The sequence below is a fragment of the Chiloscyllium punctatum genome, chromosome 36, assembly GCF_047496795.1.
Source record: "Chiloscyllium punctatum isolate Juve2018m chromosome 36, sChiPun1.3, whole genome shotgun sequence".
Taxonomy (NCBI): domain Eukaryota; kingdom Metazoa; phylum Chordata; class Chondrichthyes; order Orectolobiformes; family Hemiscylliidae; genus Chiloscyllium; species Chiloscyllium punctatum.
Window position 1 is genome coordinate 6,443,624 of NC_092774.1, and position 21,142 is coordinate 6,464,765.

Genomic DNA, 21,142 nt, shown 5'->3' on the forward strand with positions numbered 1-21,142 from the left:
TCCCATAGCAAATGTATCCACGGTATCTACACTGGATACATTGCAGCACCTGGACAAAATGGTTCACTGCCATATTTTCAAGGTGTATTATTGATGCATGCCAGAGTTGCCTGCAGTACCCAAATACTATAATATTTTCGGAAAGAAGACATGATGACGACAGGGACTACAGCTTTGACTGCAGGAGGTAGATAAGAATGTTGCACCACATGGAAATGAACAATTGTTTTGATAGGGGAATACCGTAAGGTTAGCTTTTTAGCCGACTGTATTATGTAACTGTCATTGAAATGTGAATGATGTTTAAAGAAAGGCCTCTTTACTGTCCTTCGTGGTTGATTTATGACTTAAAATGATGTAATATTTAACATCGATACGTGACACTCCCTACTTTGCCATTTATCTTTCAGTGGTTTGTCACCATTCTATCTTCTACACGTGTTATTCCTTTATTTCTGCTCTTTCTGTCATCTATCACTAATATAAGCATACCTGTATAGGCATGCTTTGTCACCGCCCAGATTTCCAATTCTCTTCACTTCTTGCACTCTTTGCATCTTGCTCGGCTGTATTCTTGTTTTGTTACTGGATTCCCCTTAACATCGAATTACAGATCTTTGAAATAATATCATTAATACTCAGCACTACGGCCTTCCCACGCGGTGTACGTTTTTGTTCAGACTCTCCCTCTGTTTGTAACAACTGTGCCCCCATTGGTGCAGAGACAGATGGCGGCGTCATTAAGTCTGGTGTCTCTCACACTTAGGACACTGTGCTTGTTGCTCTGTACTGCTTGACGCGGAGATTCTCTCACGTTGATTAGCTTCTGTTTTGGCTATCACCAGATGCTGGGGTGGCTGGTTCGTGAACTCTCTGTACCAATGCACGATGCCAGATGTCAGTATTTTGGAGCACACCATGGAAGCGTTGTCAGCCTCCTTAGCAATTTTCCACTGTGCAAGTTGCCTTACTTCATCTTCTCTAGTTTCTACTATGTGTATCAGAGAGGAAAGCAAGAAAAGAACTCGGTAAATTTGAGGCATCATCAAGCTACATGAAAGCTAAAGAGTTTTGTTGAAAAAAAGGAGTTATCGACTCGAAAAACGCTGTTTTCGTGTCAACCACAATGCTGCTTTCTTTCAAAGTTGCGGAATAAGTTTTGTCTTGAAGTTTATTTTCAGTACCAAGCCTTTGACACGAACAGCTGCTCACGCTGTGTGTAAGGTCACTCCACCCTCACATTCAATATTTGTCACGGAATCACTCTGCCCTCTAGTGGTAATGTCCGGCTGTTGTGACGCACATTTTCTCTCCAGAATTGACTTCAGGTGAATGAAAACAAAAATATCGCCCCCACCCCCAAAGAACCTGTTGCCTGTGATACTCTGCACGTTTTTATTTCAAATGCAGAACCCAACGATTTCATGGTAATATTTTCACACATTGCAACTGAAACTTTATTCCAAACTTTGATCAGCCTCATTGAAACAAGCAAAAGATCTCAATATTAATCCTAAAATCTTGGCCTGTGATTTGAGGTGGCGTGTCACTTTAGCGTGATGCGATGAGAACATGCATTTCCGTTCTGGGTACTGTACTGACTGGAAGAGCAACATTAGTCACTCATTGTATCATGGCCCTCAAGGGTGATCTTTCTGAAATCAACACCTCCCTCACGTGCATACACATACACATGCATACACACATACACACATACACACACACGCATACACACACATACACACACACACACACACACACACACACACACACACACACACACACACGCAAACACATTCACCGACGCACACCATCACCCACCTGTCTCTGATGGCGTCTGCCCAAAACCACGCAAGCATCTCTGAAATCGCCTTCTTTTGGAAGATGCTGTGCATTTATTATGCTGGTACTTCAGAAATGGAACCTGAACGGTACGGCTGCACTTGGAGCATTGCATGCCGTTCTGGTCACTATATTATAGGAAGGATGTGGAAGCTTTGGAAAGAGATCAGACAAGATTTATTGGGATGTTATACGCGTATAGGCCTGGGAGACTTGATGCTGTTTTCATTTGAAAGAAGAAGGTTGAGGGGTGACTTAATTATGACAATAGACATAGACAATAGACAAGAGATGCAGGAGTAGGCCACTTAGACCTTCAAGCCTGCACCGCCATTTAATATGATCATGGCTGATCATTCCTAATCAGTATCTTCTTCCTGACCTATCTCCATAACCCTTGACTCCACGATCTTTGAGAGCTCGATCCAACTCTTTCTTAAATTAATCGAGAGACAGGGCCTCCACTGCCCTCTGGGGCAGAGCATTCCACACAGCCACCACTCTCTGGGTGAAGAAGTTTCTCCTCATCTCTGTCCTAAATGGTCTACCCCGTATTGAGACAGAGAAGATAAGCAGACGGTTAGATAGGGTGGACAGTGAGAGCTTTTTCCTCGGATCCATATGGATAGCATGACAGAACGTTGCTTCAAACTGAGGACTGATTGATAAAGAACAGATATCAGAGGTAGTTTCTTCACTAAGAGAGTAGAAGGTGCGTGGAACGCACTGCCGGCGACAGTAGAAGACTTGCCAACCTTAAGGCATATAAATGGTAATTGGACAGGCATATGGATGAGAACGGAATAGTATCGGTTATATGGGCTTCAGAATGGTTTCACAGGTCGGCGCAACATCGAGGGCCGAAGGGCCTGTACTGCGCTGCAATGTTCTATGTTCTCTGTTCTCAATGCTGACAGAGGTGGATCAACTGATAGCGGGAAATTGAAAGTGAGCAGGGGTCGTACTATATTTAAGGTTTGTGCTTTTTTGTGTGTGCGTGCATGCCTCTGGGTGTCTGTGTGTGTCTTTCCATGCAGAGTTCTGTCTGCACGTCTACTTCTGTTCGTTGCTGTCTGTGTATAGGTGCACTTTTAGGTGGCTACCAAAGTGCTTTTCTGTGTGTTCATATGCATGTCTTTGTGTGTGTTTTACATGTGTGTGTATGTGCCTGTGTTTATCTTTGTCTGTTGGTGTGCACGCACTTGCATGTGTGTGTGTGTGTGTGTGTGTACGTGCATGTGGATAGATGTGTCCATCCCCGTGTGCAATGGAAATTACTTCTGACTTGCTGTTGAAAGAATTACAGTGTCAAAGTTCTCTGCTTGTTCCTGTCTTCTGAAGAAGATCCTGCAGTTCCACCTGCTGTCGAATGAAGCGGCAGGCATTTCAGAAAGCATCACATTTTCTTAAGGGGGCTCAGATTGGGAATTCCTCAAGGGCTATTTTCGATTACTCATGACGAAATAATAGGGCTTCGTTTAAATGCATCCATTTTGAAAACGTTATGCAATGTTCCTACAATCAATGATTTGAATGAGAATACACAAGGCATGAACACGACGTTTGTAGATGACACTGAAATCGGAGGTATCATGGACAGTGAAGGAGGTTATCAGAAATTGCAGCAGGACCTTGATCAGCTGGGGAACTGGGCCAGAAATGGCCAATGGAATTTGATACATATATGTTTGACGTCTGGCTTTTGGCACACTAGCCTTCATCAGTCTGGGAATTGAGGTGGAAATTGGGAATTTATGTTGCAATTGTGCAGGACGTTGGTGAGGCCGCACTTGGAGCATTGTGTTCAGTTTGGTCACCTCGCTGTACAAATGATTTATTAAAATGGAGACAGTGCAGAAGAAATTTACAAGCATATTGTCTGGACTCAATGGTCTGTTTACAATGAGAGGTTGGACAAATTAGGACTTTAAATTGTAGGAGACTGAGGGGAGCGTAGGTGGATCTTATTGAGGTGCATAAGACCATGAGAGGCGTGGATAGTGTGAATTCACTCAGTCTTTTTCCCAAGGTTGGGGAATCAAGAACTAGAGGGTATTAGTTAAAAGGGGAAATAATAAAAATGAACTGAAGGGCCACCTTTTTAACACAGAGGGTAGTACTCACGTGGAATGAACTGCCAACGTAGATGGTGGGTGGGTACATTAGCAACATTTAAAATCATTTCGACACTTACACGGATAGGAAAGGATTAGAAAGCTGTGGACCAAGTGCAGGAAAATTGCGTTAGCCTTGACGGACAGCGTGGGCCATGTGAGACAGAGCCTATTCCGTGCTGAAGAACTCTATGAATCTATCCATTTAATCAGCGATGAGGGATAACTAATCTGACAGAATATTGTGAGACTTGGAATGTCCTTCCTAAAAAAGGCAGCAGTCTTTATTGAGAGATATCTCCAACTGATTTTGAATTTGTTCACCGGAATTGATGGATGGAGATTTCAAACTAGTTCTCATGCAGGAGGATAATACGATCTAGGCGCTGGAGCATCTTTCAAAACACGACTTTTTGAAGCGAAGTCAGTGTATTTTGGAAACAGGTAATCTAATTTAATTGTCAGGGATAATGATGCAAATACAGAGCTCGAGACAAATCTCCCATGACAGAAGAAATTTAAGTATTTATGATTCCGATACAGCTGGATTATTGGAATGCCGGGATAGTCGCAACATCTGCAGTTCATGTAGGTATCCGAAACTTTAAAGAATTTGTCAAAGTTCACAAAACTCCGGATTTACATGCCCTTTAGTCCCAAATTCGCAAAGAGGCCGCCTCAGGCTTTTGTGCTTAAAATAAATTAGTTTTCACTGCAAATGAATATATTCGAGATGCAGGTTAGCAATTATGAACTGATGTTATATAACTCAATCGATTGCAACTCTGACTGTGATGAACAACTACCACCTGTATTTCTTGAATGCCGATAAACCAGACATACAAAACATTTGTATTATGGGTGACAGAGAAAACTGGGCTGGCATTTCAATGTCTCCTGTTCATAGTGTTTGCTATGTTGACGCTTCTGGTTATACGACTTCCTGTTTGTTAATCTGCCTTTTCGAGGCACATTCATTTGCTGTAGATGGCACACAATGTTTCACACTCCTCAACTCTATCATTCCCATACTGATTAAGTGTGTAAGCAGATGCAGTTGTGCATTTGTACAATGCAGTGCGTTGCTGCCATTCCTCTGACATAATCCCCAAAGATTATTACACATCGCCTGTGTAGCCAACAGCGGAGGGTGGCAATGTATCAGTTTCAGCGCAACGAACCAGGGAGAGCAGCTTTGACCAAACCGAACTGTCTGGGAGAACGTGGTGTTGACCTGCTTTCTTGAATGTCTGCAACTCTTGATGATTTGGGGAACGCAGATTGTTGTTAGCAAGAGAGTTCTCGGTTCTTGACCAAGTTAACATGAAAGAATGTGATGTAGGTCCAAGACACAGCCGAATATGACCTGTGAGTGAAGTGTTCCCATGCAACTACTATGTGCGTGGTAGAGGGAATGAAAATGTTCTGTTGCAGGACACTTGGCGAAGTTGTGCAATGCATATTATGGCCACGCTTCTGCAACTGTACATTAGTGATAAGGCTGTGATTATTGGAGCTGATGGCATCGGTATCAATCCAGTATGTTTTTGTGCTTATCTTCATTTCATCTATGTAAGCAATTTCTAACAGTCCACATTTATGCTTCGTCTGAGATGCTATTCATCTTCCCTTTCCGCCTTTCATTGTTCTTTTGGTTATCCTTTGTTGAATTTTAAATTGCTTTCAATGCTTTCACTTCTCGCTCTTCTTGCAGCCTTTCAAACCATGCAACATAGGTATCTTCAAACTTTCGTTAGACAGTTGAATTATATCGCCAGCGACATGCTTCTGTTTTCGAGGAACAAGTAATAATTAAAGACCATAAAGTACATCTTCAACCACTCAGTAACACCTGTGTGCTACCAAATCATTTTGTTCATTTTGGCAATCCTTCATAATCAATTTGCGATTCCAATTTTCATACATTGCATTGTTCAGGTTTCAGACTCTATTTCCAGTTTGAATTATGCCACTTTGAATCTCGATTAAAGATTGCACAACATTATATTCTCCACTCAACAGGACTTCTGCAGAGGAAGGTTACTATGGCCAGAAGCGTCAGCTGAAATAACGAACTTAAGATGGGCACGAATAAACTTACCATTGAATTAGAAAAGATGAACAATGATTAAAGCATGCTGAGAAATCAAACTTAGCCATGACCAAATTGATTGCGCTAATCCACATGCGGCAGAATCCAGACAAGTTGCAGCTGCCCACAGACAGTTTGCAAACAAACCTGACAGCTGCAGACCCTGAAATACACACCTGAAGTTGGACCTGAATGGCATCATGGAACGTCGCCCTCTGGACAATTGGGAGCAGTGACTTATTCGTGAGACAGAGAGGCGCCTTACACCCTTATTTGGAGGAGGTTACGCGTACCCAGCACCTATCCGATTGGAAGCCTCAGGACCAACTTGCCATCGACGTGCAAACACATGATTGGGTCTGAATGGTCAGGGTAATAAAACTTAATCAATCCGTTGGCAGATCATCTAAACTCTCCCAAAAAAGCGCGAGGACTCGAAAGGATAAAAGTCAACGCACAATCCCAGTCAGATGGTAACTCGAGAATATCCACCAAAGGAGAACATACCTTCAGACCATCGGATGAAAACTAAAAAGTCAACACATACTGCCTAGCCAACTTCGAGTGTGATGGTTTATATATATATATATATATATATATATATATATATATGTATGTGTGTGTATGCGTGTGTGTATAAACATATATATATAAAATTAAATTAAAATACTTCACAGTGTTTGTTTCGTTAGTTTATAGTTCTTGTATTAATTGTGTCCAATAGACGAATATTATTGTCTGTAAGAGTCAACTCATTGTTCTTATGCTGTATGTAAGTACACAAGGACATTTCTGTCAAGTACAACATTACTATTTGCCCTCTCGTTAACCAAAGCTAAACCTAAAATTACCTGATTTTAATTTGGTCCTTCAACGTTTTGCGACAGAAAAGTTCACAACGAACTTCAAAAATTCATCCCCCCCACCCCCCACCCCCGGCATTCGTGAATGGATTTCCAGCCAGAATGGGGAATTAACTCCTTTAACATAGTCGTCACATCTTCATGATTCCTCCTTGACAACATTGTCTTTGTTTCTATCGAGGAGGTGCTCAACTGAATCCATGACCGTGCACATGCTGAGCCCTTCTCTGAATGTTTGTCAAACATCTTGATGAGTTAAAATTCCTTTCTCAGCAAGGCTGTAATCAAATTCATAATGTGAATGTTGGAGCTCTGAAACACACAGACAGGTGTGTTTATGATTTGTTCCTGACTGAAAGTAAAGTGATAGGTTTGACTTTCCAGTTTGAAAATAACACTTGATAATTCTCCAACATCTGAACCTGTTTGTGTTGCCATTCTGATTTATGGGCAAACGCACATTTGAAAGTAATTAGATAAAATCTGTAGTAAAATTGCAAGTGGAAGTGGAAGTGAAATGGATCGGTAAAGATTCTTCATAATGATAATACTTTGAATACTCGATAAAGAAGGAGCTGTATTGTGCCCAAGAATTTCCACTTGTGATATGTGCATCCCACACACTGGCTTTTGAGATATGCCTCATTCCTCGTATCGAATTAACATGTGCTAGAATGCATTTCCTGAAATGTTGATCAATAAACATTCAATGGGAACTTTCAAAAGGAAACAGAAAACATGTATGAAAAGGAAAACTTTGCAGAAAGTTTGCAAAAGTGGTAGTTGATAACCGATAGGTATTATCGCTAGATGATTATTGCAGAGAGTCAGTTAACGTTCTGGGAAGCCGGACTCGAATCTCACCAAAGCAGATGATAAAAACTGAATTGAACAAAATTAAGCATCTGGATGTGAGAGTCTAACAATGACCATGATAACATTGTCAATTGATTGACTTGATTCAATGATGTATTTTGGAAAATCCTCTGTCCTCACATGGTGTGGTCCATATGTGACTACATATCCACAGTACTGTTCGAGAAAGCTCCACTTTGTACAAACGTCACGGAATCCCTGCAGTGTGAAAACAGGTCATTTGTCTCAACAAATCCACACCACCCTCTGAAAGGTAACTGACCCAGACTCAACTCAACTTAATATCTCTACATAGCCTGTAGTGCGCATCACTGAGCACTATGGATAAATTTGGCGACTGAGAATTTCACTGATGACTTTGACTCATTAATCAGCCATGATTGCGTTTGCTTAATTGGTTAATGTTGTTCAGATCTCAGTTACATCCCACTTTCTAATTAGTATTTGAAAGCAAGCCTGCATTATCCTGGACCAACGAATCTGTCCGCTGTTATTTTGAAAGTGTTAACATTCAGCTTTAGGGGCAGTACTCATTATCGCACAAAATGTTTTATGGTGTTCAGGTTGCTCCAGCGATTCATGTGACCGGTCACAATCACATGATCGATCATTGTTTCTCCAAACAAATTATTTCAATTTTGTTAGATGCAAATGGTTGCTGCATTTTCTTCATCGCTCATTGCTGTAAACGTGGCATACTTTGCGACTTTAGAAAAGGCTTGAAATTATGTGCTCACTTTTCATTCACTAAACAGACAGCTTTAGTTTATATCAATAATATATTTATAACGAATAAAGATTTAAATTCAAATGAAAAATATCAGAAATCACCGAGAATTCTGGAATCATTTCAGATCCACTCTTGATCTCAACATTGCGTGACACACACTGTCATGCTTCGTGACTCTCTGACAGTGTTTGCACAGGGTCAACCCAGTTCTGAGACTCTGTGGGACTCAGTACGCAGTAGTACAGTACAGAGTCTGCCAGTTCTATTTTGACCGCTTTCATGTTGATGGTGTGGTTCACATGATCGAGCTCTGAGGACAGCCAGTCTCTGTGAAACTTCTCTGTGTTCCGGCTAAATTTGCTTCTCCATAGCAGGAGCTCCATGGGACCACTGGAATGTTGACCGGACAAGAACAGGTAAGGAGTGTTGCTGGTTGTAGTATAATTACAGAAGAACTGGATACTGTCCTCCTCATTCACTGCGACCGAAACCAGCGTCTGTGAGAATGAATCTCCTCGACAAGTTCCTGTATTATTGATTGATCGATTTATTTGATTGGTTAATTGATGGACAATATGTCATGTGTACCTCAGTGCAATGAAAAGCTTTGTTTACGAGTGGAAAAGGCAGATCATAGTAAAGAAGGACATAGAGTACAGATCATAGGACGAAAGAACAGACTTAGACAGATGCATACAGTTTTGTTGCAAAGGTCAACATTAAGAAGATCAGCACTTGAAGTTAGAGACTCCAGGAGAATCCGGAAATTACAGATAACACCTCATTATTCCGAGGCCACAGTCATCCTGTCATCTTGAACAATAATCTGAGAAATAAGTTCGGGAAGATAACAAAGAATTTACTTCATGGAACTCAGCAGATGCATTGACAAAGGGTTTCGAAGGACTAAATAAAACCTCCTTCATAAACAGGTCACACCGTCTAACAAGGTCATTTTCTATTTTGTTCCCGATCCTGAAGGGAAAACTGCAGACGGCACATGAGCTTAAATTGCCCACCTCTGTCAAAGTATCTGAACGGACCCAATCATGCTTACCTCTCAGCCTTTCACTCACGGTCTTTTGCTAACTCATCCCAAACAGTGCTGGTGTTGGAAAACTTTGACTCCACATGAGTATTTACATTTGGAGAGAATGTTTCGCTGCCTCTGTGTTGATGGAACTGTTTGGGTAAATGCAATTGCCGCTGCTGATCTGTAACAGAGAGATCCTCAGGTTTATCAACCTTCCCGTTAGAACAGTTGCAGTTGTGAGGTATACCCACAATGCTTCAGGCGACATTGTTACAGAGGGATTGCAGTGAATGTGAACGGAACTGGTCAAAACTAAAACACTTATAGTCAAGAATTGCTCGCCCTTCCGGATCTCTGCCCATTGGTTCATTGCTGACAAAGGCATGAGGTGACAACCAGTGAGGTTGAAACGCCTTTGTTCTTCAATTCAACCAATCAGCTTCAAGTTCCTTGATCTTCATTTCAGATGACCTCAAAAGAAAGGAACACGATGAAATTATTCGCCAGACCACAGGGTTTTACAATGACTTTAAAGCAATATTGACATTTCGCCGTGTTGCTTGTCTGCAGGCGAAGTCAGAGAAGGAACACAGTCCATGTTGTTTGCATCAGAACCTGGAGATCTCCAGTGAGGAGAATTATTCTCTGATGTTTTGAGAACTTCCATTAGCCCAGCCTGAGGGTCAGTGTGTTTAAGGCTTTTGCACTCAGTGATATCAAGGTAAAGAAAAATACACATTTTCAATCACAGAAATGGTAGAGTGGAATGTTGACATTGCTGCATTTTCTCTCATCTTTCACTGATGGAGGCAAACGTGTATATGCTTGCTTTGTCAACGCCGAGATTTCCAATTGCACACTTTACAGCTCGCTGAGCAGTACTATCTTTTTTTGTTACCGCATTCCCATTAACATCGAGTTTTAGAGGCCTGAAATAACAACTTTGATCCTCAACACTACGATTCACCCACGCTGTGTAGGTTTTTGTTCAGACTCTCCCTCTGTTTATACCATTGTGCCCCCATGGGAACAGAGATTGATGGCGGTGTCGTTAAGTCTGGCGTCTCTCACACTTAGGACAGTGTGCTTGTAGTCTGCACTGACTGAAGCGGAGATCCTCTCATGTTGGTCAGCCTCTCTTTTGGCCATCACCAGATACTGGGGTGGCTGGTTCGGGAACTGTCTGTACCAATGCACTGTGCCAGATGCTGTTGCTATGGGGCACTCCATGGAAACGTTTCCTGCCTCATTAACAACTGTCCACTGAGCAAATTGCGTAACTTCGTCTTCTTCAGTTTCTACCGTGTAGATCAGAGAGGAAAGCAGGAAAAGAACTCGGTACATTTGAGATATTATCAAGTGACATGTAACGTAAGGTCGACAGAGTTTTGTTGAAAAAAATGAGTTAATAAGTAGAAAAACACTCTTTTTGTGTCGAACACAGTGCTGCCTTCTTTCGAAGTTGTGGAATATTTTGTACCTTGGAGTTTATCTTCCGGTACCAAGTCTTTCACACTGACAGCTGCTCACACGGTGTGAAATGTCACTCCGCCCTCACATTCAATATCTGACACAGATTCACCCTGTCCTCTAGCGGTTATGTTCAGAAATTGAGACCGAAATTTTCTCAAAACAATTGAGCTCACACGATTCATGATCAACGAAAATAAAAATACCCTCCTCCCCCTAATAAGCCACTTGTCTGTTCGGCACTTTTTATTTCAAATGCAGCAGCCAACGAGTTTGGGGTATTTTCTTCTCGCATTGCAACTGAAACTGTATTCCACACTTTGATCAGCCTTATAGAAACAAGCAAAATTTCTCAATATTGATCCTATAATTTTGGTCTGTGATTTGAAGAAGCGTGTCACCTCAGCACGATTCGATGTGAACATTTATTTCCATTCTGCGCACTATACTAACAGGAAGAGCAAAATTGGTGACTCATCATGTCATGACCCTCATTGGTGATCTTCTTGAAATCAACCCCTCACTCACTTGCATACTCATACACATGCATGCACATGTGCGCACTCACACAAACACACACATGTACACACATATACATATACACACACACACACACACACACACACACACACACACACGCATAAAAAAGCACACACACAAAGCCAACACATAAAAACGCACACCTGCACCCACCTTTCTCTGATGCGCCTGTCCATAAATGTGGAAACACCTCTGAAATCTCCTTCCATTGGAAGATGCTGTGCATTCATTATACTGGTGCTTCAGAAATTGTAAGCATTGCGTACAGTTCTGGTCACCACATTACAGGAAGGATGCGGAAGCTTTGGAAAGGGTTTATATGAGATTTACGAGGATGTTGCCTGATATGCAATGAAGACGTGATGAAGATTGTTTGAGGGACTTGATGCTGTTTTTGATCGAAAGAAGAAAGTCGAAAGCTGACTTAATCGAGACAGAGAAGATAATTAGAGGGTTAATTTTGGAGGGCAGTGCGAGCTGCTTTCCTCAGATGGCGATGACAAGCACGATGGGGCATATTTTTAAAGAGAGGAGTGACAGATATAGAACAGATATCAGAGGTAGTTCAGTTACTCAGAGAGTAGATTGGGCCTGGAACACACTTCCCGCAACAGTAGTAGAATCGCCAACTTCCACGCCATTTAAATGGTCATTAGGTAGTCATATGGATGAGAACAGAATAGTGGAGATTAGGCGGGCTTCAGATTGGTTCCACAGGTCATCGCAACATTGAGGGCCGAAGGCCTGAAATGCGCAGTAATGTTCTATGATCTAAATGTGGACAGAAGGGGAGCAACAGATAACTTGCAAAATTATAGCGAGAAGGGGACTTACTAAATTTTACGTTTGAGCTTCTGTGTGTGTGTGCATGTCTCTGGGTGCCTATGTGTCTCTTTCTATTTGTATCACTGTTTGCACACCTATTCATGTGTGTCCGTGCAGATTTGTACTTCTATGAGGCGACCAACGTGCATTTCTGTGTGTACATGTGCATGTCTTTTTGTGTATTTATGTGTGTGTGTGCGTGTGTGTGTTCAACATGCGTGTGAATGTATGTGTCTTTCTCCTCTTGCAACAGAAATAACTTCTGATTTGATGTTGAAAGAATTACAGTGTCAAACGCCTCTGCTTGTTGCTGACTTCTGAATAAGACCATATATTTCCACCACCTGCTCTCGAATCAAAGCAACAGGAATTTCAGAAAGCATCTTTTTTTTCTAAAGACGGCTCAGATTGGGAGTTTTTCAAGGGCTAATTTCTAATATTCGTGACGTACTAGAACGAGGGGTTATAGTTAAAGCGCATCAATTTTTCAACAGCTATCCAATGTTCTGATATCAATGATTTGGATGAGAATGTACAAAGTTATGAACAGTAAGTTTGTCGATGACGCTAAAATTGGAGGTATGGTGGACAATGAGGAAGGTTGTAAGAAATTGCAGCAGAACCTTCATCAACTGTGGAACTGGGCACGAAATGGCAAATGGAATTTGGTGCATGTAAGTGTAAGGGCTTGCATTTTGGAAAGCTGATTAAAAGCAAGAGCTTCATGATGGATGGTAGTGCCTTAAGGAGTGTCGTGCAACAGACGGACATTTGTGTTCCAGTGCACTGTTCACTGAAACTCCCAGTTAGACACCACAGTAAAAAAAAAGCTTTTGGCTCACCAGCCTTCTTCAGTCAGCGAATTGAGTATAGAAGTTGTAAAGTTACGTTGCAATAGTACAGGAGATGGTGAGGCCGTACTTTGGGTATTGTGCTCAGTATGGTCACCTTGCTATGTGGAGGATATATTGAAATGGAAAGAGTGCATAAGAAATTTACAAGCATGTTTCCTGGTCACAATGGTCAATTTAGAAGGACAGGTTGGACAAGCTAAGACTTATATCTTTAGTGTGCAGGAGATTGAGGGGAACGGGGATGAGCGTGTGGATTCTCTCAAGGTGTATAAGACCACGAGAGGCATGAACAGTCTGAATGAACTCAATCTTTTCCCCACGTTTGGGGAATCAAGAATTAGAGGGCGTCAGTTTAAGGAGAAAGAATAAAAGGGAAACCTACGGGCAACATTTTTCACAGATGGTGGTACTCATGTGGAATGACATGCCAGTGGAAGCGATTGAGGCAGGTACATTCACAATATTTAAAGGGACTTTAGAACAGTGCATGGATAGGAAAGGGTCAGAAGGGTAGGGGCCAAGTGCAGGAAAATGATGCGAGCATGGACAGACGTCATGGACCATTTCAGTCAGAGGACATTTTTCCGTGCTGGAGGACTCTATGACTCTCTCCATTTTTCAATCAGAGACGAGGGAAATATTGTCTGTCAGAGCATTGTGAGACTTGGGAATGTCCTTCCTCAAAATGCAGTGATCTTCACTTGAGCGATTTCTCGAACTGATTCTGAATGTCTTCACCATAACTGAGGGATGGATACTTCCAAAGTACTTTTCATGCAGCGGGATAATACATTCCAGGCGCTGGAGTGTCACTCAAAAACTGACTTTTTGAAGTGTAGTCAGTATATTTAGGAAACCGGGAATCTAATTTAATTGTTATGGATACTGATGCAAATACAGATTCACTCAAATGAAACAGTGAGGAAGAAATTTGCACGCATGTTGCCTGGACTCAATGGTCTAATTTAGAAGGATTTCCATGAGAGAATAAATTGAAATATTTACGTTTCCGAATACAGCTGGATGATTGCAATCACTGCACAGCCGTATGACCTGCAGTTCCTAGAGGTATCCCAAAAGTTCAATAGCGTATCAAAGTTCTCAAAATTGCAGATTTACCTGTCCTTTATTCCCAAATTAACAGAGGGCTCGGCCGAGTTTCTGTGCTTAACCTAAATGAGTATTCATTACAAATGAATATATTCCAGACGCAGGTTAAAAATTTATGAAAGGATGATATATAATTCAATCGGTTGCGAGTCTTACTGCCATGAACAACTACCACCCTGTATTCCTTTAGTGCAGAGAAACCAGGCATACAGAACTGGGCTGGCATTTTAATGGATCGTGTCACAGTGTTCGCTGTGTTGACGCATGTGATTGTAGGACTTGTTGCTTCTTAATCTGTCTTCTCCAGGCACATTTGCTGAAGGTGGTGCACAATGTTTCACATTGATCACGCCCGTTGCACACACACTGAATAAGTGTGTGAGCAGATGCTGTTGTACATTTGAAAAATGCGATGCGTTGCTGCCATTCCTCTGACATAATCCCCAACGATCTTTCCACTCTGTCTGTGCAGTGGTGTGTAGCCGCCAGGAGAGGGTGGCATTGTGTCACTTTCAGCGCAGAGAACCAGGGAGAGCTGCTTTGACCAAACCGAACTGTCTGGTCGAACGTGATGGTGACCTGCCTTCTTGAATGTCTACACTACTTGCTGAGTTGGGGCACCTACATTGTTGTTAGCAAGAGATTTCCAGGGTCCTGACCAAGTGATCCAAGTCATGCCGTGTATGTCCTGAGAGTGAAGTGGCCCCATGCATCTACTGTGTTTGACTTTCTAAGGGGTAGTGGGAATGAGAATGTTCTGTTGCAGGAAACTTGGCGAACTACTGCAATGCAATTTTGCAGCCACACTTGTGCAGCTGTGCATTAGTGATAAGACAGTGAATATTGCTGCTGATGCAGGTGTCAGTCCGGTATGTTTTTGTGTTTTTCTGCACTTCATCGATGTAAGAAACATCTCCAGTCCAAATTTATGATTCATCTGAGATTCCATGCATCTTCCCTTTTCCCCTTTAATCGGTCTTTTAGTCATACTTCCTTAATTTTAGATTCCTTTCAATCCTTTCACTTCTCTGTTTCTTGCGGCCTTGCAAAGCGTACAGCATGGGTATTTTCAATCTTTCATTAGCCACAGTTGAATTATTTTCCAACAACATGTTTCTGTTTACGTGGAACAAATGATATTTACAGACAATATAATACCTCTTCAACCACTCAGTACTGCCTGTGTACGTCCAAATCATTCTGTTTATTTTGCAAATCCACCATTAGCATTTTCCGACTCGAATTTTTACAGTTTCCATTGTTCAGGTTTACAGAATGAATGATGTCACTTTGAGACTTGATTAAAAATTGTACAACATTACGTTCTTTATTCAACAGCACCTCTGAAGAGCAAGGTTATTACGGCCTGAAGTGCCACCTGAAATAATAAACTTATGATGGGCACTATTGCATTTAACATGGAGTTAAAAAAGATGAACAATGATTAAAGCATCCTGGGAAATCGAACTCTGCCTTGACTAAAGTGACGGTGCTCATCCACATGTTGCAGAATCCAGAAAGGTTACAGGTGCCCACAGATGGTTTTCATACAAACCTGAGAGCTGCAGACCCTGCAACACACACCTGAAGTTGGAGTTGAATGCAACAATGGAATGCCGCCCCCGGGGACAATTTGAAGTAGTGAATGATTTGCTGGAGAGAGAGGCGCCTGGCACACTTACTTGGAGGAGGTTACGTGAACCCAGCATGTACCCTATTGGATGCCTACGGGTCAATCTGTCATCAACGTGCCAGCACCTGGTTAGGTCTGATCGTTCATGGTACTCGAACCTGATCAATCCATTGGAAGATCTTCAACACCCTCCCAAAAAGGCGTGAAAACCCGGAAGGAGAGCAGTCACCACAAAACCACACTCAGATTGGTAACTCGAGAATAACTACCGAAGGAGAAGTCACCTTCAAGACATCGGAAGTGAAGGTAGGCATCCTGACATGCAGCCTGGACAAGTTTGAATGTGGTGACATATGGATGTACAAAGTTAAATTAAATTATAAGATATGTATTTGTTTTGTTTATGGTTTATGGTTCTCATATTAATTGTGTCCAATAAACGAATATCATTTTCTGTAAGAGTCGACTCACAGTTCTGTTGCTGAATAGAAGAACTTCAACAAACTGTAGGGCAGGTACAACGTTATGAAATTTACTCTGTCTTTAACCAATGCTGAACCTAAAACAAGCTGATTTTGATTTGGTCCTTGAACGTTTTGCTTCAGAAAAGTTCATAACGAACTCCAGATATTCATCTCCCACAAATTTCGTCAATGGATTTGCAGGTAGGATGGGTAATTGAATCCCTTGCCACAGTCCTCACATATTCATGGTTCCTCCTTGACAATATCGTCTTTGTGTCTGTCTCGGATTTGATCAATTGAATCCATGAACACGCACAGGTTGACCATCGTATTTCCTTGCTGTGAATGTTTGTCAAACTTCCCGATGTGTTAAAATTTCTTTCTCAGGAAGGCTACGTTCACATTCATAATATGAAACGTAATTGTGGATGCTGGAGATCTGAAACACATAGACGGTTGTGTTTGTGATTTGTTCCTGACTTAAGGTAAAGTGGCTGCTTTAACTTTCCAGTTTGAAAATGACACTTGACAATTCTCCAACATATGAAGCTGTTTGTATTACCTTCCTGCTTTATGTGCAAAAGCACATCTGAAAGAGATTGGTTAAAATCTGTAATAAAATTGCAGGTGGAAGTGTAAGTGAAATGGATCTGTAAAGTTTGTTCATAATGATAAATGTTTGAATATTAGATGAAGAAGGACCTGCATTGTACCCAAGAACTTCCTCTTTTGTTGCCATGTGCATCCCACACACTGAAATTTGAGTTTTGCCTCATTCCTTCTAACGAATTAAAATGAGCTGGAATGCATTGCCTGAAATGATGATCAATACACCTTCAATGGGAACTTTCAAAAGGAAATGGGAAGGATCTTTGAAAAGGAAAGCTTTGGACAAAGTTCACAAACGTGGGACAAGTTAACTAGCTAGATGATTATTGCAGAGAATCTGTTAATGTTCTGGGAAACGGGATTCGAATCCCACCAAAGCAGATGATAAAATTTGAATTGAGTAAAATTGAACATCTTTATGGGAGAGTCTAACAATGACCATGCCAACATTGTCAATTGATAGATGGAATTCAATTCTGTACTTCAGAGCATCCTCTGTCCTCACCTGGTCTGGCACATCGGTGACTGCAGATCCACAGCACTGGTCTCAGAAGCTACTCTTTTTATAGATGTCATGGAATCCCTGCAGTGTGCAAATCCCTCCATTTGACTCAACAAATCCACACCACCCTCTGAAAAGTAACCAACCCAGACTCTACCCCATAACTCTACATCACCCGTGACACATCCTTGAGCACAACGGACAATTTTTGGCATGGCCAATTCATCTAATCTGCACAGATTTCGGTCGTGGCAGGAAGCCAGAGCACCCGGAAGAAAACCACACCAACACGGGAAATGTGCAAATTCTACGCAGACGGGCGCCCGAGGATAGAATTAAATGCCAGTCACTGGCGCTGTGAGGCAGCAGTAACACTGAGCCATCGTGTCACCAAAGACTATCGATCTCTTTGAAGTCCAAATAAAGGCATGCAATGACATGATCCACATGAAATCGAGTGAGGCATCCGAAATAAAAAATAACAGCAAAAAGAGTAATGTGGGCTCTGCAAAGTTGGCCTTTCGAACGTCTGGGGAAGTAGTGCCAAAGTTAGAGAGCTGTCTGACAGACGAGTCAAGCATTAGCCTGACAGAGTCATAACTATGGAATCATATCTGATAGACAACATCTGAGACACAACGATCACACTCCCTGGGCACGTCCCGTCACACCTGCAGGAGAGTTTGAGCAGAGGTAGCCATGCCATTGTATGCAATCAAGGGGGATTTACTCTCACAATCCTCGGTCTTGTCTCCACATCTTAGGAAGTCACATGGCCTAAGGTTATTGATCAACTCATACAGTTCGACCTTCAGTGATTAATTTGTTGTTCTCCATATTGCCTCTGTGTGTGTGTGTGTGTGTGTGTGTGTGTGCATGTGTGTGTGTGTGTGCGTGTTTTGGATGCATCAAGTTGATTTGCAAAAACGGTTCGAAAGGGTGATTGCTGTCATCCTGTTACAATTCATCACGACCGTGTGAAGATGTCTCCAGCAAGTAACTTAATCAATTCTCACTGCTAAAAGTTCCAAATTTGATGCCGGAGTATCTTTGAAAACTGATATAATCTGAATTCTGGTTGGTGGGGTGTTTGATGCATTGAAACTTTTAAAATGTAAATGCAGTTCCTCCGTTTACGCTCCCCTACATCCACTCCCAGTAATCTTGAGGCGAAGTCCTCTAGTCCTCGTCTCACCCACCAGCGGACATAACTTGTCTCCATCTATCATATGCACCCCTTTCATAATTTTATACGTTCCACAAGGTCGCTTCTCATTCTTCAAAATTCGAGCGAGTGCAGTCCAAGGCGGATCAACGTCCACTCCTCGGGTAACCCCCCTCTTCCGTGCAATCATTCTGGCGAGCATCCTCTGCACCGTCTCCAAAATCATTAAATTCAGCCTCAAATAAGGTGTCCAGAACTACTGACAATACTCCCGGTATAGAATCACCAACAACGTGCACAATTGCAGCAGAACCTCCCTGCTCTTAAATTCAATCAGTATTAAATATTTACCATTAGTGACAAGGAGTGTATTTGTTAAAGAGGAGAATTGAAGTTAGTGCTGCCATCAGCTTTATTCAGTGATCAGCAAGTATTTCTTGCCCTGGGGTGAAGGACATTTTGGGTCGATATTGGTAGATTGATGCATCAAAAAGACAGATGAGGTTAGAGTAGGCTGCCAGAATTTGGAAATTACATGAATCAAACACCATATTGTTCATTCGTGGAGCAGGTTGGACGGAGCAAACAGCCTCCCCTATTTCCCAGTGGATTTCATGCAGTCAACACGTTAACGTCATGGACTCGAGAATAAAGCGGCTGCTGGCCGATTGGATGCGATATGGTGACTCTGACAGAGGTAAACCATTCGGCAGCGAGACCGGATATGACACACCATTGACTGCCAGCTCAAAAGAATCAACTTCAATTCTCTTTGAACTCACCTGCCATCTGCTCCGCAAATATGTCGACTCTTACTATTTACTCATTTCTCACTACTGCAACGCTCTTAACAGGCAAGTTTCTGAGTTGTAAAACATACCATTCTCAGTAAAATGAATAGAGCAATCTTCGATTTGTCTGTGTTTTCCTCTATTACAGTATATGCGTTGACTCGGTAACATTCACAGTGATCGTCATTTTATTGTCACTTTCTTCCTATATTTGCACAGGTGTTAATTGTGCCGATTCAATCTCACAGAAGCCACTTACAGTGATACAATTTGAAAGAGATTCAGTAACCATTCACTTCAGATATTCGACCACAGATATCACGTATACTTTGCAACTGTACCGTCAGGACCCAGGGAAATCTCCAACATTCTTAATCTACGTTGGCAACTATGGCAGTATCATCAGAGGAGAAGGGGTGTCCGATCGATTTTCTGCATCTTTGGACAAGTCAAAAAATGAGGGGAATTTTTCCATCTATGAGCTGCAGGTGTCTGACAGCGCAGTATATTACTGCGGACTGAGAGACACAGTGACAGCAACCAGGCTGAGCCTCGTACAATAACAGCGCCCCAATGGAATAAAATGCAAAGTGTGGCTCGTCGAGTCGAGAGTAGCATTTACTCCCTACCTTTATACCAGAATGAGCCAAGTTCATATAAAACGAAATAATTAACACAAAGTGGTCAATGGGTACAGCATCCGTGAAGGATCTCTCTCCTCAATTTATGCTGAATACATTTGAGTAAAAAGCAAACATGCGTTTAGAGAATTTATGCCATTGTGCACATGAAAGGGTTTGCAATAGAATTTCTGTTAGAAATATCTGGCATTGTACTGCAGCCAGTGAAGGAGGTGCACACCAGAAATCATGAAAGATCAGTTTCAGAACTATGTGCGGCACCGAATATAATGACAACAGAAACTTGACTTCGATCAATGCTATGTAATGTGTCCAATATCCAAAAGCAATCCTATCATTCTTCCTCATATATTTCAATTTGGCTGTTGTTATCGGTCTGATTTTTGATCATCCATTAGCTATTCCAGGAACCTGCAGATCACTTCTACTTACATTGATTATTGCCGAACTAATGTTTGTTCATTAGCTTTCTGTCTTGATAAAAATGTCACTTCAACATTTAATATTGTCGATCCTTGATCCTAATATATATAAATGTCTTTGACATTGAGAGTTGTACAATCTGGTTATTACAATTCTTTGGAATGTCACTGGACATACTTCAGTGCCCACTGTAAATTGCTATTCCATATTGCAACTATTTAGAGTCATAGAGATGTACAGCATGGAAACAGACCCTTCGGTCCGAACTGTCCATACTGACCAGATATTCCAACCCAATTTATTTCCACCTGCCAGCACCCAGCCCATATCATTCCCAACACTTCCTATTCAGATACCCAACCAAATGCCTCTTAAATGTTGCAATTGTACCAGCCTCCACCACTTCCTCTGGCAGCTCATTCCATACAAGTACCACCCTCTGTGTGAAAGTGTCGCCCTTTAGATCTTTTTTATGTCTTTCCCCTCTCACCCTACACCGATGCCCTCTCGTTCTGGACTCCCTGACACCTGGGAAAAGAAAATGCCTATTTACACTATCCATGCC